We start from the raw sequence: 25,103 nt of genomic DNA, 5'->3' as shown, positions 1-25,103 counted from the left end.
TGAGGACAGGTAGTGGCAGGAACTCAGTGTAATTTAGCTTGTACTAAGTGTCTGGCAGATAAGCCCATTTAAACAACATGCACTGAAAAGTGACCCTTCATATCGTGTCATCTCCATATATTTTTTCAGCCCCTCTTTCCCAATACTCCCATTCCTTTGCTGTATTATCCATGTTTGTATTCTTTCTATTGAAGACAGAACTTCAGAAGATTTGGTTTAGACAGGCAGTCACAAGTTTATCCACATAGTCTAAAGGTTATTGGACTCTCCACCCTTTCTCACATTATATATAAAGAACAAACTTAGATTTATGTTATAATAAATAGCACAAAAAACAGAAACTGAAGTGGTATATCCTCAGCTTTCCCAATGATGTCAACCCTTCATGGGGCACTTGTTACTTTTCCAAACAACCACTTTTGTGCTTTCTCCCAGGCTGCCCCTTGAACAGAGGAGGAGCTCTCTATAAACGTCCCCAAAGCCCCCTCGTTGTCTGCCTTCAAATCCCTCCTTAAAATTCTCCTTTAACACAAAGACTAGAAAACTCTCAACAGTTTCTGTGCTGACCAGTTTTGTTTCATTTGTTACCATCATATGCTGCCCTCGTCTGTTTGTAGTATCCATCTGCTGTCTCTTAGGCTACAAGTTCCTCAAGGTAGGGACCTTCCTTTTGTTTTGTTTTATAGTGCCTGGCACAGTGGGAACCATGTTCATGATTGGTGGTCCAAGGCACTACCATAGTACCCTCCCCCGCCCAACCAATCACCCAACCAGCAAAATAAAGTGTATATGCTTGAAAAACTCAGTCCGCCATCACTTTCTAACTCCAAAACTTTGGCATTGGGCTCTAACAAATCCATCCAATTCCAATACTAGTAAACAGTAACAAATAAATCATTATGGACATCAATGTCACTACCGCTATCATTGCAACTTTTGTCAATTCCCTGACAATGACTAAACCCAAGTGACTCAAAGATTTCAAGTTGTCAAGTACAAGCAGCTGATTAACGCACAGGAGGTTTCACAGAAGTTAGGTGGAAAACAGTAAACCAAATAAAACAAAAATTAAACAATCAGGAACTCTCTTCGGTACTATTGTCTCCTATGGATTCTAGCATGTAATAACAGTAGCCAGTCTACTGACCTGCACCTGGAAGTTACCAGAACAGATGGCTGATAGGGTAATTTATCCTGTAAATCTGTTTATGTCAACAGTCTGCACCAGAATGAAGGCTTTAGGATTGACTGGGATTATAGTCAAAGGAAGTTTTCCCCATCATGGTTCCCTCTTAAAGAATCAATATACTTTAATAAAGGGGAAAAGTAACAAAAAAAAAAAACAAAAAACCTATCTTCCAATTTCAAGTCCTGCTCTAGGAACTATAAATGTTAACAATGTAAAGAAAGAGGTAGTGTAATTGTACCAGTATTCAACATGAGCCAAGAATCCCTGTATGCTTATCCTGGCTTTGCTACTGACTCACTTTGTTGCCTAGGGTAAGCTATCTAACCTCTGTCATTTCTTCATCTGTAAGAGGAGGATAACAGAAACAGAAACAGAAAAATATGGTGTCAATGTTTTAAGCTGTTCTAATTGTAATACCTACCTTGTTGTTATGTGTCATTAACTTTGGCCACTTTGTTGAAAAATCTGGATTGTGATTGTGGGTGATTCAGTTTTTAGGTCCCCAATCTGAGACACTTTAGACCAGACTTTCAGACATATTGAGCACCTGCAGCTCCCAGCAACATGAGGGGGGTTGTGGCTCTTACACACACACCAACCATACAGAAGTCTGAGCAGGCAAAAAGAATGGCAAAAGCCCTTCCTGCAAATGTGGTAAATCCCACATCCAAATCCCAAAGATTAGGACTCATGTACTTCTCTTTATGCGGGGGGAGGAGGGGTAGGGAAAGGAGAAAAAATTACCTCTAGGAGAAACATACATTGCCATTCTTAACTGTCTCGTTTCATGTTTTATAAGCCTTCTCTTGTGAGAAGCAGAGATTCCTGTAAGAAATGCACTTAATCTGCAGCTAGAGTGATTGAAATTAGATACAAGGGGGAAAACTTTAAGATCTGGAATAGGTAACGTGGGGACGTTGTGGAATCCCTGTCACTGGAGGTTTCTAGGAACAGGTTAGGCAAGCACCTTTCACGGCTGATCTAGGTCTACTTAAACCTGCCTCAATGTGGTGTGGATGAGCTAGATGACTTCTTGAGGTTCCTTTTGCCCCTACATTGCTATTATTTCTATTTCTATGTACTGAGTGCCCTCAACTCCCATTGTGCTCGTAGATGTTGAGGGCACTCAGCATCTTGCAAGACCAGGCCAGGTTTCTTCAACAATAAAAGTTCCTGACTTAAACATGACAAGCATGTGAACTTGGACTGAAGCTTTTTCTGCTCAACGATTAAGAGCCACAAATGCTATACGAAGCTCACTTTAGAAAAGTCACAGACGGCTTCAGTCAGAGCAAGAGAGCTACCATGCTGCAGTGGAGGGATGCAGTTGTATACGATGAGGAGCTATTCAGTTATGGGACCGACAGAAACATTAGGAATACGTGCTTGACTTGCCTCCCTGAGATTTCTCTGCTGTATTTCAGCACTACTATTTCCAGTAGCATCCCCCAAAATAGTGTCTATGGGAAAATGCCCCAATAGAGACCTTTCTTATGGTCAGGTCTACCCTAGAAACTTTTGCCAGGTTAACAAATGTCAGTTTAGGTGGTGATTTTGTTGTCTGTCTGTTTGCAATGTTTGTGTATGGGCAGAAGCTCCCTGGTGTAAATGCAGTTATACCCTGCATAAAAGTACTCTTGCCAGTATAGCTTATTGTGCTCGCCAACTGACATAAACTATGCTGTCAAACACTTACCTGGCCTAAATTGTAGCTTCATATCAGTTTCCTCCTGAAGCCCAAGGCTAGCAATAGCTTTTAGGGGGCGGGGAAGGAGAGAGGCTGAAAATGTTTTAGGGCAGTCAGAATGTCCATGAACTTTTCCAGCTCCAGTTAACTCAGCATTCTCAATTACTTTGTTAAACAGTTAAATGAAATACCCTAGTCCAGTGCAACTGCTGAACAAGTCTGTTTTTGAAGAAAATACGGTTTAATGTTTGCTAAATGATCCACTGGGCTCTAACATGACGTTAATGAAGGATTCAGAACAGGCTGATTTAAACAGCAGGATAGAAAAGAGAGCAATGCAAAGAATGGGATATACATAATTAGAGTTGCAGAGCATCTCATAACTCACTGCCTGATATTTACTGTTATTGTTCTTGCCACAACATTGGCTGTGGGAAGTGAGAGAGAGATTAATCTTTTTAGAGAGTTTTACTAGCTCACAGTTCCAGGGTTGGTTTTTTTTTTTTAATTCATGTTTGCTCTATGATTGATTTATCTCTACCAAGCTCCTCTCTTGCAGGTAAAGATATTAGTATGATTAATTGTTTCTTTGTTGTGATCCAAGCTTCAGTTTATATCTGTAAAACAAGCAAGCAACACTCTGAATAGCTAATCAGATTTGTGAATGAATTGTGGGTTTTATGATGAAAGCATATCATTTCCCAGAGTCTCAAGGCAAGACATTAATAAAGATTCAGATATAGGGCCAGTGTCAACTCATGCCATGTTGTCTGTGGCAGCCATTTATATTCTAAAATGAATTTTTCTACTCACGTTTTCCTGATACTAATTGTTTATGGTATTAAACCATCCTGGGAGGAGGGGGGTATTTTTGTACGTTATATTCCTATTGTCATTGATGTCCTAAAAACTAAAGCAATGGATTGTGATGGCTCGAAATTATACAAAAAAATTAGGAATTAATGGTTTCTGTCATGCATCACCAGGCAATATTTACTAAAATATTCGTTATATAGATGACCATCACAGTAAGTTTACAGGTTTCTGTTCATGAACATTTCTTTTTGCTAACCACAATATTTCAGGTTGATCTATGCGTAACAGGATATTGTGGTGTCTGAAAAAGATTGAAAAGGCAGCTTTCATAAACATACAGCCTAAAACAAATTAAGAAACAAAGAAGTCTTTCAGAGTCCATATATTGAAACATCACATTTCCCACCCCAATGGTATCGAGCAGTACAACTCAGTCCTTTCTTGACACACTTGTGATTGCCTGGCACCTCGATTCGCAGCCACTTCTTAGCAGTTCACACAAATCACTTCCTTTCAGGAAGGTTGTCCACTATCCATCCCAGGCCTGACATCAGCAGTGTCCTGGTTCATATGCAGCTCACCTGTGTTAAACCAGATCAACTTTGGTCAGTGGGAGGGTGTATAGTCCCCAATGGACAAAGAAGGGGCCAGTGAGGCCCCGGCGGCATGGCTAGCCCCACCTTTGCAGCCCTGTCAATCATATATGATAGGCAAGAGGCTGCAGCCAGCTGGGGTGGGGGTGGGAGGGGGAAGGTGAAGAAGCAGGATTGCCCTAAGCAGCAGAGTGGAGGAGTGATTCTAGAAGATGTGGAGGAAATTCCTAGTCATGAAATCTTCATCTGACCCTGATGAGAGCACAGCAGTCTCCCGGGTAAGACAGCCAGGCTGAGCCTGTCTGAGAGACCCAGCCAGAGGGATTTCTCCAAGCCCATTGTACTGGGTCTGAGTTGTTGGCAGCATTATAGACTCACCCTCCCCACACACATACTTTTGCTGGGCCCATCTTAGATGAGGTAGGGATCTGACTTTCATTTGATCCCCCAGTCAAAGAAACTTAAGGAGGCCCACAAAGGGCATATTCCATCCTCCTCACCCTCACAAATAGTGAGGAAGTGGGGTCTGGGTTGCGACCACCCAGTGTAGATAACTGGGTGTGGTCAGGTTCCCTCACTAAGCACTCTGTTACAGAAGAATTCCATAGCTCTGCCCTCCTGTGTGAAGAGCTGCTTGCAGGGCTCATCAGCACTGTTTGTGCTACTTTTCCTGCCATACAGTACCATAACAAAACACCCCAACAGAGAATAGATGACTGAACAATGGCTTCTGGTGCAGCAGATAAATCCATGAAAGCAGGTCACTTCTGCAAAATGCCTTCCACCTCTCTCATGAGGACTTATTTCCTCTTTCCGCAAAGGCAGACAGTGCTGCAACCAGTAGGAGGCATGAAACACTGGTGAAGCCTTTGATTTGCTTAGGCCAAGTGAAGAAGCTATTTCATGAGAAGGTATATATCAAGTTAGAAAACCAGACACCTGGTCACCCTACCCGAACACCCAGTTAAAAAAGGATCATGATGGCTCCGGTCGGTGGCACCACACAGCAGGGATGGTAGGATCCATGCTGGACGCTACACTGTGCGACTACTGGGAAGCAGCTGGCATGTCCCCCCTCTGGCTCCTATGCAGGGGGCTCTACATGCTGCCCCCACACCAAGTGTCACCCCCGAAGCTCCCATTGGCCGGACAGTGGACAGGGCAGCAAACAGAGCTGCCTGCCCATGCCTCTGTGTAGGAGCTGGAGGGGAAACATGGCACTGCTTCCAGGAGCCGCCTAAGGTAAGCACCGCCCGGAGCCTGCATGCCCACCCCTGCCCTAGTTTAGTGATAGAGGGATATAAGCCTTGGAGCTCCTCTTGACTCCCTGTCTTCTGTTGCTTCTAGTCTGGGCTTGAAACTCCTAGCAATGTAAACATCCCATACTACATCTATCCTTCTACAACACTGCAGCTGGGTCTTGAGCTATAAAATTTAAAAACTTTCAACGGCATAGTCAAGTGCATCTCTAGCAACAGATTTCAACATGTTTATAAGAACTGCCCCATCAAAAGTTATGGCATCAATTGCTGGAGCTCTATCTTTCAGTTGAACATAGCCATCCAGAATAGCCGTAAGGACGGATTTCTTGGCTAGGTGTAGTTTTCCAATCTAGAACAATGAAGGAGGGCATGCCTGATTCTCATGTTGAAAGAAAAAGTAGCCATCCCGTGTTTAGTAAGCTTTGAGAAGAGGGAGCTGCAAGCTGGTCTTGGAGCTCTCTCTTACAGGTGGTTTGCTGAACAATGAGAGTTTACTATGCTTGATAGGCTCTGTTAATGCCTTGCTTTTGTCTTGCAGTCTGTTACAAATGTGGTGTATTGCTGCTGCTCAATCTTCTCAATCTCCTTAAACCAACAATCACAGCAGGGTTTATAATGTCTTTGAAGTCCCTTTTAACTAAGTCAACATTCTCTTCCAAGAGGATGTAGTCCACATCTGACCTCAACAAGTGCCTTGACATGTAGTGCAAAAGAAGCAGGGACCCTTTTCACTATGAGTAGAAGTCTGCTCATGGTGCTTTGTGTTAGCCCCTTTTTGGGTGCTTCCTTTGTCTGCTGTGGCTTCAAATTCTCCTATCAACTGGGACACTTCTGGTCCCACTATCACCCAACCCTGAAGAGCCTCTGGACTTCAAGTTAAACAAACAGCTCCATCATCCCATTTGATTATGGCATTATTTTGCTCATGATCTTGGTCAAGTGCAATTACAAAGAAAACACAGTATCTTGCCAACTGTGAAGTTTCCCAGTAGGGGCTCTCTAGCTGTATCTGGATGCACTATCTGAAGACTTACCATATCCCAGAAGTGAACAGGCTCCCAAAAAGCATAATTAGTATGACCTAATGCAAACAAACAGGGTGACAGCTTTCCAAGGTATGCAACATAGAAAGCAAAGTTTACTTGGTGTCATGACATTTCATTTGAAGAAGTGGATCATTGGGTTTTCTAGTTCTTACATCATTTATCATCCCCCATCAGGGCCTCATCTTCCATGAGATCTTAAACATACATTGTTTATGCATTTTGGAGAAAAAAGTACAGACTGCTGGCTGTTATTTGCTGGGCATGCCTAGTACATGTGACGTGGGACACTTGGAAGGAATCAACTGCTCCTTGGGAAGCTATTTGGACCTGAACAGGGGCTTCCATCCATTCACTGTCTTCTAGTTTTAAAAGTAAAAAGTACATCTCATCCTCAAAAGCATTGGCATGAACTGTTTGCCATGATGGTAGAGATGGACAACCCAGCTTTAAAGAAGGTACAGTAACTCCTCACTTAATATCATCCCGTTAATGTTGTTTCATTGTTACATCACTGATCTATTAGAGAACGTGCTTGTTTAAAGTTACATAATGCTCCCTTAAAGCATTGTTTGGCAGCGGCTTGATTTGTCCACTGTTGCAGGAAGAGCAGCCTGTTGCAGCTAGCTGGTGGAGCTTGGAACCAGGGTGGACTGTCAGCCCCCCACCCCCCCCCCGCCCAGCAGCTCCCCTAAGTTCAGGTGTCCCTCCCCGCCACTGCCATGCACTGTTCCTGCCCTCTGCCTTGGAGCTGCTCTCAGTAGCCTCCTGGTTGCTGTGCTTGATGTCAGGGTGTCCCCCTCCTGTATACCATCTCCACAGAGCAGGGTGGGTGGAGGGGTGACAACAGGACTCAGGATGGAGGGAGGTTGCTGGCAGCAGCTGCTGTCTCAACTTGCTGATCTACTTAAAAAGGCATTGTACTTAGAGTGGGGTCAGCATACTTAAAGGGGCAATGCACGTCTCTCTCTCTCTCACACACACACACACACACACACAGTGTGTGTCTGTCTCACACACACTTACGCCCCTGGCACTTTGGAAAGTGGAGGGAGTGGTGCACTCCAGGAGGATAGCATAAGTTCATCATCATGTTCAGTTTCCTCAAGGAATGTTTGCAGCCACTACCATGTGCCTATTGTGTCTCCTCTCTCCATTCATGCTGCCTTGTTGAGTGTGAGGCTACATTAACCCTTGAGAGCTCAACTAAGTGCTAGTTCATCATTTAGCAGCAAGGCATTCCTTGGGAAATATCCCACCCTCTTACTCCACCACCTCAACCAAGCTTCACAACAATTGCTTTGTACAGTATTAACTCATTTAAAATGTGTACTGTACATACAAAAAATATCTCTGGAACTTAACCCTCCCAATTTACATTAATTCTTATGGGGAAATTGGATTTGCTTTACAACATTTTGCTTATGTAACCCTTCTGCCCCTCTGAGTTGGCAGCAACAAGGGCCGGGTTCAGTATCCAGTAACACAATGCATAACCGTCTCGAGCCCCCACACAGTGACCTGGGACACTTACATACCACACCCCTCTGGGCGCCTCTAGGAGGCAATGCTTCCCCTCTCGCAAGCACGGAGTCTGAGTGTAGCAAAATCTTTTTAATAAAGGAAGGAATCAATGCGGCATCCTATTGGAGAAACACCACAAACAGGGTTATAATACAAACCATAAACAAAAAACCCACCTCCAAGTATGTTTGGCAATGTCCTTTTCCCCTTAGGCTCTTAAGTCCAATCACCCCAAAGTCCAACAACCCAAAAGTCTCTGGTCAGTGCCACCCCAGAATTCAAGAGTTTATCTGTAGAGTTTTATCTCCCAAGCCTGGGTGGAAATGGGGGGGAAGTCCACACAGGGTGTTAAGGGGCACCTGACGTGGGCCAGGGCCAACTGCTCTGCCTCTCCATGAAGTTCTGCTGCAGCCTTCACTACGACCAGATCCACCACACCAGCTGTGCTGCTCCTCCAGCCACCCCTGCAAACCGCTTCAACGTCCAGCTCACTGTGTTCCATGGGTTGCTTCCAACACTCGCAACTGCTCCGCTCTGCCAGCCATTTTAACGATCAGGTCTTCAGGACTCCCCCACTAGTTTAACACAGCACTCAGTGCATCTAAGTTCAGCTTCTTTCAGTGATTTCAGCTCTCAGTACGGGGAGCCCTGGTGCTGGTGCACATTTGGTCCAACATGAATTCAGACTCAGCAGTCTCTAGATGGATCTCCTATGAATCAAAATTAGCCTACTCTTTAAACAGCTCGGAGAGAGAAGGATCTGCAATTTGGTGTGTTTAAGGCCCTCATTAAGGGGCCCAATTCCATCAAATACCTACACACCAGTCCCCAACCTCTCTCAATTCATGGGGTCTATTGAACCCATTGTCCCATGTTCTAGCAAGTACCACCAACTGAGTTGAGTTCATTTCTGTCACAAAGCGTCCCACAGCTCCCATTCACACAAATCAGGGTGACAAAATTTTTTTCCTCCTGCCCCAATAACAAAGAAATTGGGGATCCCAGAGCTGTTAAAATCACCATCCCAAGCCGCTGTGGAGTTATGCTAAGTGGGGGTGGATGCCAATTCAAATTCCTAAAATTCTTTCCACACTCTCTACAATTCACCACCAGATATCAGGGTAGCGCTCATCCTGACTCTGCTTACACTTAAGTAGCATTTTTTAGGAACATAATTACAATGTTAAATGAGGCGTTACTGTACATACTGGCTCATTTTTTCATGTCTGTGCATGAAGTGCCAAACCAACATAGATTGGTCAAGGTACTTCTCTAGCTTTGTTGTGGTACAAACTTTCTGGTCCTTCATGATGAGAGATGTTGCTGATGTACTACAATAGTTATGACCAAAATTAAGCCAGCTGGATTAATAGAAACTGGGTTTTAATGTTTAGACCCTCCAATATCATGGACATCAGTGCCAACAGTGACTCAAACATAGATTCTTTAAGCTGTTCTTATTTGAAACATGTCCCATTTTTGCTGTTTCGAACAGATGAGGTGCTTCTTCCTCATAGTTTTCCTCACATGCCTCTTGGAGGTCATGTCCAATATCCTGGTCAATGTGTGTCATTCTGTGTGTGCTTGGAGATCTGAAAAGTATGAAAAGCGATTCTAGTTCAAGGTTGGGAATGCATCTAGCCATTGTCAACCCCAGCTGTATAGACATTTTCCAATTTAAAGAACGGAACCACATCTTCAGTCTCGTTTCTTCAATGTATGCTACCAGTTCAGCTAAGGCAATCCCATGTTATCATCATCTCTGTGTTGTTTTTCCTTGGTTTTCTTATCACTGACTTTGTTGCAAAGAGGCATTAAACATCTTGTATGATACTTGGCCTCTTTGGCTACTAAATCGTGTAACAGGGTTCACGACATGCCCCTCTTCCTGGGGCCCACTTGCTGCCCCCAATAAGGCTCAGAGAGGCTTCAGGGTTGTGCAACACCCATGTCTTTATTTACTTCACTTCTTCCCAACACCAGAGTCCATTTATGTACAGCTTTACAGGATTAAGCTCCTCCTTTACAGGTAGAGTCAGCCTTCAACTAGGGTGTCTCCAGTTCCATCTCCGACTGACTCCTCCTTGACTGCCCCCTGCCTTCTGGCTCCCTCCCAGCCTTTATAGTCCTTGACTTGTCAGGCCAGCAGATGTTGCTAATCCTCATGCCAGCATCAGACCTTTTCCATCAGCCCCAATCTGCTTCCCCTGATTGGAGCTGACTGGGCAGGGGCTAATTAGGTGTTTTTGCACCAGCACCCTGCTACAATCCCCTGCACTTAGTTTTTTGAGCAAACCCAGGCCTTGTGGCTGAAGTGCACATTTGCAGATTTAACTATCAGTATTGATGGCTGAAGCTTCATGGAGGTCTTCTACAGTGAAAATTAATATACTATCAGAAGTATGTTTATTTTTCACTTGTTACTGAACACAGAAAAACTTTCATATTTAACTCATTTTAGGCTGCATGTTTATGTAAGCTGCCTTTTCATTCTTTGAGACACAGCAATATCCTGTTATGCATAGAGACATATGAAATATTGTTAGGAAATAAAAATATAACTTGATATAACTTATGGTGTCATTTTCCTATCATTAACATTTTAAGTAAATATTCCCTGGTGACACTACAGAGCATATCAATTCTTAATATTTTTGTATGCTGTCAAGCCATCACAATTCACAGCGTTAATTTTTAGGACACCTAAGACAACAGGAATAAATGTACAAAAAATACAACACTGGGATGGTTTAATACCAGAATCAATAGAAAAACATTGTTCAGAATTTTCAATGGCTGCCATAGCCAATATGGCATAAGTTGGCAAAGGGCCCATATCTGAAAATCTTTGTTAGATCATGCCTTGTGTCTCTGGCAAATTTCATGCTTTCATAAATCCCACAACCTCTCCCCCCTCAACTGATTAGCTAGTAAGATTCCTTTTTTCCCTATGGAAGTTAACACCCAATACTATATGCACTAAATTCTAGTCCTACTAAAGTTAATGGGAGTTTACCACTGATTTCAATGGATTCAGAATTTGGTGACAATGCAAAAAGACAATGCAAAGATAGTATATTAACATTTAGGCTTTAAATAGAACTTCACATCTACAAGATGTGTTGTGAAAATTATTTAATATATGTTGTCCCCACTCTGGTACTTCGAGTGCAGAGGGTGGGGTCCCACGAGGATTTTAAAAATAAATACTGGTCACTCCAGGGTTGTATTAAACTCACAAGGTTACAGCTTCTCTCTGACCTTGGATGGGTAGATGCTGCCACCACCCAAGTGCAAAACCCCTTTGAGAACCCAGAAAGGCACCACTTGGGAATTTCTTCCTGTGGGGTACCCTCAAGTCCTCTCTCTCTCTCTCACACACACACACAAGCTGAGAAAGACAAAGGAAATCAGCTGTTGCCACCAGCTAATAAAAAAACAACCATGTGCACAAACCTCTCAAGACACAGAACTCCAATCCTGTTCTTTAAAAAAGGTAAATTTTATTAAAGAAAGAAAGAAAAAAATATCTGAAATCTCAGGCTATTGCTAAATTTAAAAAGAGCAAATACAAGAATTAAGCATCAAGAATAGCTTTCTTGAGGTCCAGCTTAAAGGTTACAAGCAAAACAAAAGCACCTAGTGTTAGCACAGAAGAATCCACAAGCCATAAAGAGATAAACCTAATTGTGTCTTCTTAGACAATTCCTGATCTACTTACATATCTGGGGTTTCAAATTATTAGTTTCTAGGTATGATACAGATAATTTTTCATACCTGTCCCAAAGCTTCTTATAACATCGCTGCTCTGTCCCCCTCTCCCCAACAGAACAACCACAGACAGACAAAGGGGAAGTTTTTTTCTCAATTTTAAGAAGTTCTACTTTCCCATTGGCTCTCTTGGTCAGATGCCCACTCACTTCCTTTTACCCATGCATAGCAGTGAGATTTTTTAACCCTTTACAGGTAAAGCAAGTAGAGAACAGCTACTAAGAAGATTTTATAGCTAACTGGCTGGCTAGGTGTCGAAAATAGGGAGCTACCCACTCACTTCATTTATCACATATGTTCAATACTCTTAGGTATGTAATTAACTTATAACTTAAGGCTGGTGCAGTGATATTCCATAGCAAAGGGATCTTGTGCTTTGTATAGTTTTATTAGAGGTGTTATGAGCTAAAACTGGTTCTAAGGCAGGAAGACTGAGCACTTTCAGCGTATGGGCATTACAGATTTGGTGGTGAATTGTGGAGGGATCTGCCATGCTAATAGAGAGAAAGAAAGAGTGTGTGTGTGCACACTCACGTTTCCAGGTGGCTGTATCTGGAACTAGATTTTTCCAAAGGGCACGCGGGAAATGTGCTGATTCAGCAGCTCACAAAGCCATCTCATACAAGGACTTTTATGGAGCAATAGGGTAAAATTTTCAAAAATCACATGTCTGCTAAGGGCCATATTTTTAAAGGTATTAGATGCCTAAAGATGCAGATGGGTACCTGGAGGCCTAACTTCCTTTGATTTCAGTGGGAGTTAGGCACTGTTGTAAACAATTGTTTTTTAAATAGGTTTGGAAGGATTCGATTTGTCCATCCACACACAAATATTTCCATCAATAATAACTGAAATGTACAGAGAGGCAAAGAAAGAAAAGTGCTGTTTGAGAACTTAAAAGTTTAATTAGAGGATATTTACTTTGTATGTTTTGACGCAATATTGACAATTTGTCTCTGAATGGTAATAAGTTATTTATTAAAATCACAATACCTACTATCATTAAATTGTCAGACCTCACAAAAATTTTCCACAACTCTACAGAATAGAAAATAAATGCTTAAAACTTATATTTTTGTGCAATTATGTAAAAACAGATATGTCAAAATTAACATTGAATTCTGCTTTGCCCAATTTTAAGATATGGCCCCTAGGATTCTAATTCCCATCTGACTTTGAAAGGGACCTAGGGTCTTAGATCACTAAACAGCTTTTTAAAAGCTTACCCTTGTTCAAAGTTTGACTCCCTCATACTAAAATCCCTGGAAAAGTCAAGCAGTGATGCTACCATAACCTCCCGTTCCCTAATTTATAAAATTGGCCCTATGTTAAATGTCCTGAGCTTCTAATATACTCTTTTGTGCAAACATTGGAATTAAGCCTCCACTTTTATGTTTTTTTCATTATGTTCTCCCTATGCTTCTGGGTTGGAGACTGGCATTAATCCTTTCCTACCAGAGTTGTTTGTTCACACTTGACCTTTTATTTGTGCTCTGGCTGGTAGTCTATTTTATAAGGAGCTTGATTTTGTATATAGCTAGTAGCTAACTACTTTCTCTTATGTTTGTAGCTAACCATTTAGCATTGATTGGAATGCACTGGTATCCCTGCTGAGCCTTATCTCAAAAAAGGAGATTGGTTAACCACTAATTCTCACTGCAGAATCAGAAGATAATTTTCCTCTGTAGTAGAGTTACGTTTTCTTTATTAAAGTACATTTTCATGTTGTAGCTCTCCTCCACCGAGCATAATTAAAAATGCAATTTGGCCTTCTTCACAGGTTGAGTGGGAATAGAGTTGTCAGTCAGTATGCACTTTTGTTCTATAAACTTGAAGAAGAATTGTACTTAACTCTATAATTAAGGTACATCAAAAAGGAGAAGCAGCGGATTTTAAACTGCATAATATTTAGCATGCTTTCAGTTGGCAGACAAAAGGAGCCTATCCCCAGAATGAAAAGGTGAATGAAATATTTAGAGAGAATAAGAATGCCTGCAGGTGGGTTGAGGGTGTTATGAATCTAGAAAGCTAAAAATGCAAAGCTATATGTTATGGGGAGAATTTTGTTTTCAGACATTTAATAGCTCCAGAAAATATGAAGAGCAGAACTGCTCAGATATTTTGTCGCCTTCACGTATGTGGTATTTCATATTTACAGTTTTTCAGAGAGCTGATAATATTTGTTGTAAATTTAAACAAAAAAATTCCATGGTCAAATTCCATACTGAAGGCAGAATTATATACAAACCTTCCAAGGAGAGAGAGTTTCAGAATCCTGGGACGTTGGCACAAGTAAGTGAGAAGTAGATTCCAGTGGAAGTTGAGACAAACTTGCTGTGGCATAGATGTTGTGCTTCCTATTTCACAGAAAGAGATGGAATAAATTTCTCCCCTCATTTTCTTACCATTTCCACTGATGTGGAAGCATGGATTGAGTTCACACTTCATTTCTCTTACCTGGAGGCATGCTAGAGAACACAAGTAATTGTGGCATTCTTCAGGCCTCCCTATCTGCCAGGATTCAGGTAGTATGATAGATGAGCTAGATGCCCTGACTGAGACCAGTGCCCTATGATGTTAGATGCAGTGCATACAGTCACTGCTCCAAAAAGCTAACAATCTAAATAGCCAAGATAGATAAAGGGTGGGAAAGTGGAAGTATTAGACTTCTTGACAATACTTGAGTCATGGATGATTAAGTGGCTTATCCAAGGTCACACAGGAAGTCTTTGTCAGAGTTGGGAATCAAACCTGATTTTCTGCGTTCTAGTCAAGTGCATTAACCATAGCATACTCTGCCATGGCAGGGAAATTTAGATCATTGTGTGAGTTGCAGTATGGTACAGTCTACCCAAGAACATGAGAGATCAACACATTTCCTTTGTTAACAGCAAAAGAATGTGAAGCTCGTGACAAATGAACCATTTAGGGTAAAGAGCTCTAGAGTAAGTAAACTCTTGAAGAAATATGTGCACATTTCTTATTTAATAATGACTTCTTGATTACTGTTAGACATCTGTTTTGTGGAGAAAGTATGGTAGGCTGATGAATTGCTGGGACTGGGCAGTTCGTTTAAAGTCAATTACCTACCAGTGAGAAAGAAAAGCCTCATTTAATGAGGTAAAAGAGCTCACTTTTTCTACTGACTTGCCTTTCAGAATTTGTTTAAAGCTAAATTCATTGTAACCAATTAAAACTAGACAAAATGTAACCTTATTGCTGAAACTACTGTGTTAGAAATGTATGTAAGAAGAAACCTCGTGTGCTAAGTTTTGCCCTGTTAGTTTTACTGTGCAATAGTCTATATAATAGTAAGATTCCAGGATTGTTACTGTATGTATCACTCTGAAGAGAGTCAATGTGAGTGATGGGAACAGCTACAAGCATGGCTGAGATCTCTTCTTGTTCAGATTCTCTTCTCAGGTTGAATCGTCACTAGAATTCATGATCTATTGCTATCTAATTTTTAATCTGTCAGTCATTTATGAATTACCCGTGTGTGACAGCATGGGCTTTTAGCCACAGTAAGGCACATATCTATGCCAAGAGTCCTAGACCACCGTTGGTCTCAGAGGTAACCCAGCCAACCATCACCTTTACTCTGCAGTGAATTCACATACAACCGCTTCATTGTTGTAGCAGGAGATTGCACAGACTGAGCCAGTTGGGCCAAGTAGTTCTGACAGCATGGCCTTTCAGCTAATAGCAAAATAATCTCAAGATTCTGAGAACGTAGGTAGCAAAATTCACTGAAAGGAAAAAAAGGATACGGCTAGTTTTCTATCTGAGAATGATTCATCCTGAAAAGTAAAGGTCTGCTGTCAGACCACCGCAAGCTGTGCTCTAACATATCATTGGTTGGACTGCTTCAGGGAAAAAATATTATTTTCTCCTATCTAGTATCAGGTGCAATAGCAAAAGTTTTTGGTGATTAAATAGGTGACACATATCTGAATCAGCACTGAATCAACAGGATGTGAAACAGAAAAAACTGCTGGGGCCCTCCTTCCTTCTTACCAGAGAGTAGTTATGTAGGTCCGACATTTCCCAGAATTACCATGGATTGTGAGGCAACTCACCACCACCTACCATTAGTGGGAGAAATTTTCGTCTGTGCCTGCTGTGGATCAGTTCCCTGAAACTGTTAGGATCAAGACTGGGAGGAGGGTGGTCATGCCTAATGGTCAGAGGCATGGGAGTGACCTAGCTAGAGATTAGAACAGAGTCAAATCAGAGTCAGGATCGGGGCCAGGAGACACCCGTGGGGCATGATCATGAGCAGAGATGAAGGTCAGAACCAGGAATCAGGAGCTGAATGTCAGAGCCAGGGGTGAGCCAGAGACCTGGTAAGGAAGCAGAGTTGGAGGCCAGAGCCAGGGGTGTGAAGGATGGAGAAGGGCAGAAACTGGACTGGACACAGGAGTAGGCTGGGCTGGAGTAGGAGAAAACATGGGCTGGATGGGACCAGGAAGTAGGCCTAAGTGCAGATATAGGGTGGACATGTTGAGTAGCCAGCAAACTCTGGCTACTGCTAGGTCAAATAGTGGCTTAGTTCTGCCCCTCCACCAATCAGAAGTAGAGTCAATAAGGCAATTCTTCCCTGGATCAGCAATGTGCAATGTAGTGTCAGTAGACTGACTTGCTGCAGCTGGCTCTGTGGCAGAAGCTACTAGCCTCTGGCAGCACAAGCACTAACTTCCACGCATCCACAGGAAGGATAGGCACACACCACTCCCTGAACACCACTCCCTGAACACACCAAGCATTCCTGGTAGTGTCCAGGCCTTTATCCACTGAACACTCAGAATTAGAGACCTGTGATTCCCAAAGCAAACAGTACACACCAGCTTGTAAGATTCAACTCAATTTTTGCTTAGCAGCACACCACTCAGATATACTTATAGTGAAAACAAGAATAAGGTTATCAAAACAGAGTTCCCAGTGATAGTGAATAAGAATATGGAAACAAAAGGTAAAATAAAACTCAATCATAACATGCTTTGTAGACACTAAATTTAACAATTTATCCTTCTGTCTAAAGAAGTTTATTTCACCCAAACCTCTCTCCAGCATGCTCAGTCAAGCCTAGCGGAGATCTGTTTTTCATTAAGTAAACTTGCTGTCTATTTCCTTGCACAAACACTGCCAAATTAAGTGCAAGAATGTAATAAGAAAAGCCAAAGAGGAGTTTGAAGAACAGCTAGCCAAAAACTCCAAAGGTAATAACAAAATATTTAGGTACATCAAAAGCAGGAAGCCTGCTAAACAACTGGTGGGGCCCCTTGATGATCGAGATACAAAAGGAGCACTTAAAGACGATAAAGTCATTGTGGAGAAACTAAATGGATTCTTTGCTTCAGCCTTCATGGCTGAGGATGTTAGAGAGATTCCTAAACCTGAGCTGGCTTTTGTAGATGACAAATCTGAGGAACTGTCACAGATTAAAGTGTAACTAGAGGAGGTTTTGGAATTAATTGATAAACTTAACATTAAAATCACCGGAACATGGCATCACCCAAGAGTGTGAAGAACCAAAAGCTTAAATTGGCGAACTTATAACTAAGGTTGTAACGGTCTAAATCCGCTTCGATACCAAGTGCTGAAGTAGCTAATGTAACACCATATTTAAAAAGGCTTAGAGTGATCCCGGAAATACAGACAGTAGTCTAATGTCAGGTACTGGGCAATAGTCGAACAATAGTAAGAAATAAATGTCAGAACATTAGAAAACAAAGTGTTGGGCAATAGTCAACATGGTTCTGTAGAGGAAATCGTATTACTAATCTATGGTCTTTGAAGGTCAAGAAACATGTGGACAGGGGATGCAGTGGACATCTAGACATCTAGATTCTCAGAGAACCTTTCAGCAAGGCCTCACCAAGGCTTCTTATGTAAATTAAGCTTTATGGATAAAAGGAGTCCTTCATGGATTGATAAACTGGTTAAAAGACAGGGAACAAAAAGATAGGAATTAATGGTACATTCTCAATGGAAGAGGGTAACTAGTGGGTTCCAAGGGTTCAGTCCTCGACCAATCCTATTCAACCATTCAAATGATCTGGGAAGAGGCTAACATGAGGTGCAATCGCAGATGATACTAAACTGCTCAGATAGTTAAGACAAGCAACCTGAGAACTTCAAAAAGATCTCCCCTAAATAATTGGGCAACAAAAGTCAAATGATAATTAAGTGGATAAAGTAAGTAATTCACATTGATAAAAACCCAACACACATACAATATGAGGCTAATTAGCTACAACTAGTCAGGAAAAGATTGATCATCGGGATAGTTCTCTGAAATGTCCACCGCAGTGCAGAGGCATCAAAAGCAAAGATGTTAGAATCATTAAAAGGGATAGAGAAAGCTGAGAATACTATTGCCTATACAAATCTATGTACGCCCACATCTCGATACTGCATACAGATGTTCTCCTCATCTCAAAAAAGAATATACTGCACTAGAAAGTTCAGAAAAGGGCTACTAAATATTAGGGTTTGAACGATCCCATATGAGAGGGATTAAGAGGCTAGGACTCTCAGCTTGGAAAAGAGGAAACTAAGGGGGAATAAGCGTATATAACATCATGAGTGATGTTGAGAAAGTGGATAAGGAAAAGTATAACTATTCTCATAATACAAGAACTAGGGTCACCAAAATGAAATTAATAGGCACATAAACAATAAAAACATCTCACACAGCGCACAGTCAACTTGTGGAACACCTTGCCTGAGGATGTTGTGAAGGCTGGGACTATAACAGCATTTAAAAGAGAACTGGATAAATTCATGGTGGTTAAGTCCATTAATGGCTATTAGCCAGAATGGGTAAGGAATGGTGTCCCTAGCCTCTATTTGTCAGAGGATGGAGATGGATGGCAGGAGAGATATCATTTGATCATTGCCTGTTAGTTCCACTCCCTCTGGGACACCTGGCATTGGCCACTGTCAGTAGACAGATACTGGGCTAGAAGGACCATTGGTCTGACCCAGTACAGCCGTTCTTATGTTGTAGGTGAAGGATGCCAGGGTGTTATCTTTGACCACCAAATATATTGCAACAAACTGCTTACTTTTCTCTCTCTCCTGCTCTCAAGTCACAATGCTTTGTTTGCATTCAGTTCAGACTGGTGAAAGAAGACCTACTGTGAACTACAGAAAACACAATTTACGTGTAAACAGCCAACTATGTAAAAACATTTGCAACACAGGAAACATGTTTTGCCACCATTGACAATGATCAGTCCCTAGACACAGATGGAGTGAAAGTAAGCTGGTACGAGCCATTACGGCGTACCGGTAAAAAAAAAAAAAAGTGCAACGCCGTACCAGTAAAAAAGTAGCCGAAGCATTCAGTGCCAGCTTACTTTCACCTCTTTTGGCTGCATAACAGCTTAAAATCAGAGCTAATAAAAGCCTGGAAAGTGAAAACTCACTGTCACATTTATTTCTCCCCTCCCTCCTCCTCCGGCCAGGCTGCAGAATGCAGCTAGGCTCCGTGCTTCATCCCAGTCTCACATTCAGCAGCAGCCAGCGGCAGCAGCGGCTCCTCTCCCGCTTGAGGCAGGGAGGAGGGGGAATGGCTGAGAGAGAAGCTTGACCAGGAGGCCTGCATAACACCTGAAACTCAGTTGCTCCCTCTGCAGTTCAACCCGCAGCATCAGAGGCCATTTCTGGCATCCTTGTTTATTTCGCAGGTGTGGTGTGACCAAGGGGCTGTTCTTTTTTGCCCTGGATGAGGGGATCCAATAGTATAATACACAAATATAATCAGAATAAGGGACCATTTCCGAGTTCAAATCTATCCTTTCCTTCCCCATCAGAGGATGGTTATGATATAGGGTGACCAGATGCCCCGATTTTATAGGGACAGTTCTGATTTTTTGGTCTTTTTCTTATATAGGCTCTTATTACCCCCCACCCCCATCCCGATTTTTCACACTTGCTGTCTGGGCACCCTATTGTGATGCCCAAACTGCTTGCAGACCCTCATTGAATGTTACTTTAAAAAAATGGAGAACGTGGTGGGAAAAATGTGTCATGATGATTGGGGCTTATTTTTGCCAAAGGAATTTTACTAATGCAACTAAAGAATCACAGGGAAAGCAAATAGCCTGATAGACAAAACCACAAAGATATCGGAGGGGAAAACTGGATATTCAGGGAAATTATTGGGCTACATTGGAAGAAAAAATAGTTTCCACTCCACCCTAATTCTATATTGAATTAAACACCTGAAATGTCCTTAGGACATAGGGGTGGGATCTAGGGTGACCAGATGTCCCAATTTTATAGGGACCCAATTTTTGGGTCTCCCTCTTATATAGGCTCCTATTACCCCCTATCCCCCTCAATTTTTCACATTTGCTCTCTGGTCATCCTAGCGCAATCTCAGATCTCTTTTTGTTTTGTTTCAGTGTCCTGCAATGTGCAAATCTGAAACTGACAAAATTTGCTCTAGGTATCTTGTATATTTCATGAAGGTTATTCTAGTTGTCCTTCATGCACTTCTCCTTCACCCTAATATAGCCACCCATTGATGTGCCCCCTGTGGCCTTTTATGTGCCTGGAAGAGAGATTAAACAACCCTTGATCTGTTAACTTGCTAGGAAATAGGGAGGGTCTAGGGCAGTGTTTCTCAAACTGGGGTCGCTGCTTGTGTAGGAAAAGCCCCTGGCAGGCCGGGACGGTTTGTTTACCTGCCCCGTCTGCAGGTCCAGCCAATCGCGGCTACCACTGTCCACAGTTCACCACTGCAGGCCAATGGGGGCTGCTGGAAGTTGCGGCCAGTAAGTCCCTTGGCCCCCACCTCCTGGCTGGCTGGCTGTGGTTTTTGCCAAGGTTATTTACTTCTTGGTGGACTTCACCCACCACCAGGTGCAGCAGCACCTGCTGGCTCTCTGTGGACAGCAGCCTGCAAGGATCAGTTGCTGGGGTCACTGCTGGTCAACAACAGATTGCAGCTGCATTGTTTGACACATACAGTATGTATTACTGTCCTTATGCAAGCAAGCAGCCACCCACTCCAGCAGCCGGGAGCATTCTCCAAGTGTGCAGCCCATGGGGAGGGCACCAGCACCTTTTTGAGAGGTTGGGGGACGGGGAGAGTGTGTTTCTGGGGCTAACACACTTAGAAACTTCTGCAAGAGGCAAAGTCTAGCTGGGCACCACCAGCGCATTAATGGTGTCCCCAGGAAAACTTACAGCCTCAGCAGCTGCTACTCTGCCAGGTTGAGGGAGGGAGCCATGCACAGGAACTGCCCGGGAGGCAGGGGAGGAAATGGAGGTCTGGGGGGCACACATCAGCAACATACACAGCAATGGGGGAGGGGTGGCAGGTGGAGGCTGCAGCTCCAAGCAGGAATCACTACTCACAGCAAAGCCGCCCCAGTCCCCGGCTCAGTACTGGCATGTGGAAGGTGTAAGTGGGCAAGAAAGGGGCATCCATGGGAGGGACTGGATGGAGCAAAGCATTTTTATAGAAACTCTCACACTGGGCCGTACAGCTGATCTTGCTGCTTTCCCTGCCATGCCTTGCTCATCCCTGCCATGCTTTGAGATGAATGTGCTGCACGTCAGCCTTTTAACATATAGCATGGGATTCCACTGAGTAAAAGGAGATCCCACACCTGAAATGCATAGCAAGTCCGCCACATGATGAGTGGTAAGTATAGTCCGTTTTACAGTGAAGATGTTCACCACACTGAATCCCCTTTTGCAGTCAGTGTGGCTTGCAGCAAGGGTGTCCACTGCAAGGACGAGTTTAAATTTTTCAGGAATGCTTTTTTCTCCAGAAGCCTTGAATTTCACAAATCCCAGTTGTGTTTCCTGTTGACTGATTCTCAGTTGATCAGCCAATGCTTTTATTTCCTTTTCTCCAAAGTAGGGATTCTCTTGCCATTTTTCAGGATTCAAAACTGACAAATTGTTAAGTTCTTACAATTGGAGCCCTTTCTTTGCGTGTGCTTTGATCGTTTTTGTTTGTGGCAGTTGTGAATAGTTTTGTCCTGGTATTGTCAACGACTCCTTGAATGAATTGAGATGAGTTGATCCTGGGGCATTTTTCAGCACCATTTAATTTGCACTTTTTGTGCATCATTGATTGTTCAGCCTTCTGAGCTTCTTCAGAGTGAACTCCTGGGTCTGTTTTTAGACTTTTGATTCTCTTGATGTATATTTTCATTAGGTTGTCTGCTTTTGGAATGATCATGTCTCGTTCTTGTAACATCTCAGACAAGTTCTTCAGTTCTGCCAGCACATCCAGCATTAAGGAAAGGTTTCTAATGACATTTACAGAACACAGCTTTGACTGTAGTCCTGGAAATTTAATACATTTGCTTCTGACTCTTGATCCATCCTGTGAGGCCGCCTAGAAATGTTTTACCAAAGCATTATATGTTTGCCACACGGCACTGACTGTTCTCCAAGTTGACGCCACCCACTTAAATTCAACACTTTACATATTGTACTTTAAAAAAATCAGCAATTCATTGGCATGAGCATTTAGTTCACAAGAACTTTTTGGTGATTGACTGTACAAGGAATATAATGCATCCAAAAAAGCGTTACAATAATTTGTACCTCCAGTGACTTCTAAAGTTTCATCAACAGCAAGTTCCAGTTTATAATTGAGACAATGCCATAATATCATGTTGGAAAACTAAAACAAATGGACTTTTCTAACTCCTAACATCACATTTTCGCCATCACTATAAAAGATGATCAACACTTCCAATAACAGTTCTTTAGTGAACCCACAACATGGCAAGCATTTTAAAGTTTCCCCTTTAATGGCTGCTGCTGTTGTGCTTTGCAGCGCAATCAAGTCCAGAGGAAACGTAAGTGGCCTCATAATTCCATCTGTACTGGATTTCAAAAAATGATGAGAGTCGAGTTTCCAGCGAGTAGTCGATTCATCGACAAGTACTGTAATATTTTTTTCTTTTACTTATTTTCAGTTTTGTTGACAATTCTTTTTCATTTCAGTAGCTATATGATTGATTGTTGCATAGTAGAACAGTTTGTGGAGACAAACACCCCATTTCAATTCCTTTGATTTCTTATAGGTCAATGAGGCTCTCATGGTCACAGGGTGGTCGATTTGTTTTGGCAATGTAGTAGGTTGTTCGGAATACATGAGCAGTAGTTTCAAATGCTGCTTCTTCACTTTTAGCATTCAGATTAAGAAGAGTTTCTTTTTTAGCCATGGCTTGAATTTTTTCAGGCTCCATAGGATCTGCAGATTTCTTAGGTTCATTTTTTTTTTTGGCAAAAGGAGAACAGCTCTGTCTCTTTATTCTTTCCATACGAGGATATTTCACAAGAGGCCCAGTTTGGAGAGATGTTAACCCCCCTTGCAGAATGCAGCTTCAAATCTGAAATGTCATGATGTGCACCCAAGTTTACTGGCCGGAGCAAAAAGTCAATAGTTTTTCTTTTTAACTCCTCAAACTGCATTTTTGACCACACAGCAGGGTATGGTGGTAGAGTATCAGGTTTTTTACCTGGCAATTCAGCAGTTTCGTTTGTCTCCTCTGTTTGTGGTGCCTGTGGCTCACCACATGACAAAGGTGTAAAAGTGTCAGTGCTTTTCCCTGTGGATGACTAGTTTCAGCTTCTTCATTTGTTGCTGTTTTTTGACTGACAATCCTCCATTTCCTCACTTTTACATTTAAACATACCCATTAGAGTCTGTTGAACACGTATCTTTTTAGGCAGCATTTCCACACCTCCCCCCACACACACTTACTGTCTTCCTACTGTTAATTGCATGCCTGACAAGACTTGACCAATAAGAAGCAAGCCCCCACGTGGTAGTATAGCACTCAAAAGCGAATGTTTGGAACAACCACATTAACGTCTTCCTGTGAAAACAAAATCTTCTTGTCTTGCTTTACAGATCTAGACCTCTCTCGCTGATCCATGTATGTTCTAAATATATATGTACAGTATGGATACATCTCTCATAACAGAGCTTTTCACTGTAGGACCAACAGCCCTCCGGAGGCAGGACACCATTAAGCAACACCCAGCCACCCAAAAGCTGGGTGCCCATCCAGACCTTTACTGTTGCAGAAGTTTCCAAGGTGTTAGCCTCAGAAACACTGTCTCCCCATCCCCTCACCCTTCAAAGGGGGGCTGGCGCCCTCAGGCTGCGTGCCTGGAGAATGTCCCCAGCTGCTGGAATGGGTGGCTGCTTGCTTGCACAAGGACAGTAAATGTCAGTAATACTGCATATATGTGTATAAATGTGTCACAAACAATGCAGCTGTAGCTTGTCACCAAACAGCAATGACCCCAGCAACCAGCCCTTGCAGGCTGCTGCTTGCAGAGAGCCAGTGGGTGCTGCTGCACCTGGCAGTGGGCTGGGTCCACCAAAGAATAAGTAACCGAGGCAAAACCACAGCCAGCCAGCCAGGGGGTTGGGGGCAAGGGGCTGCACTGCACCATGTCTGCCCTTAGACCCTCCCTATTTCCTAGCAAGTTAACAGATCAAGAATTGTTTAATCTCCCTTCCAGGCACATAAAAGGGGACATGGGGCACACATCAATGGGTGGCCATGGTAGGGTGAAGGAGAAGTGAATGAAGGACAACTAGAATAGCCTTCATGAAATATACAAAAGATACCTAGAGAAAATTGTATCAGTTTCAGCCTTGCACTTTGCAGGACACTGAAACAAAACAAAACGAGATCTGAGATCCTGCTCCTATGTCCTAAGGACATTTTATCTGTTTAATTCAATATAGAACTAGGGTGGACTGGAAACTGTTTCTTTCAAAAGTGGCACAATAATTTCCCTAAATAGCCAGTTTTCCCCTCTGATCTCTTTGTGGTTTTGTCTATCAGGCTATTTGCTTGATTTTTTTAGTTGCTTTAGCAAAATTCTTTTGCCAAAAAGAAGCCCTGATCATCATGACACATCTTCCCACCATGTTCTCCATATAGATTTTTTTTAAAAGTAACATTTCAGTGAGAGCCTGCAAGCAGTTTGGGCATCACAACCATCTTCTGGGGTCACCAATTATCATTTTGGTCCCCTGAATTTATATTCTTGATGAGACAATGGTAGCAAATCTTTAACATGATGGACTCCATTGACTTCCACAATCGAGCTCTAAATCAGGTTAATATCAGTGTTGGATTTCAGGGCCTCTTTAAAAAAGTCCTTCCTGGTTGAAGGACATCAGGGATGGGAACAGCTCCCTGATTAATCTATTTG

At 42.5% G+C, this 25,103-nt stretch overlaps 1 pseudogene; it reads right to left on the bottom strand.

Moving 5' to 3' along the window:
* Window positions 1-5,719: 5,719 nt before the first annotated feature.
* LOC142046264 (E3 SUMO-protein ligase KIAA1586-like) overlaps window positions 5,720-25,103 on the bottom strand; it is a 33,391-nt pseudogene continuing 14,007 nt past the window's right edge.

This window comes from Chelonoidis abingdonii, chromosome 2, assembly GCF_003597395.2.
Source record: "Chelonoidis abingdonii isolate Lonesome George chromosome 2, CheloAbing_2.0, whole genome shotgun sequence".
Lineage (NCBI taxonomy): Eukaryota > Metazoa > Chordata > Testudines > Testudinidae > Chelonoidis > Chelonoidis abingdonii.
This window is presented reverse-complemented; position numbering and strand designations above follow the sequence as displayed.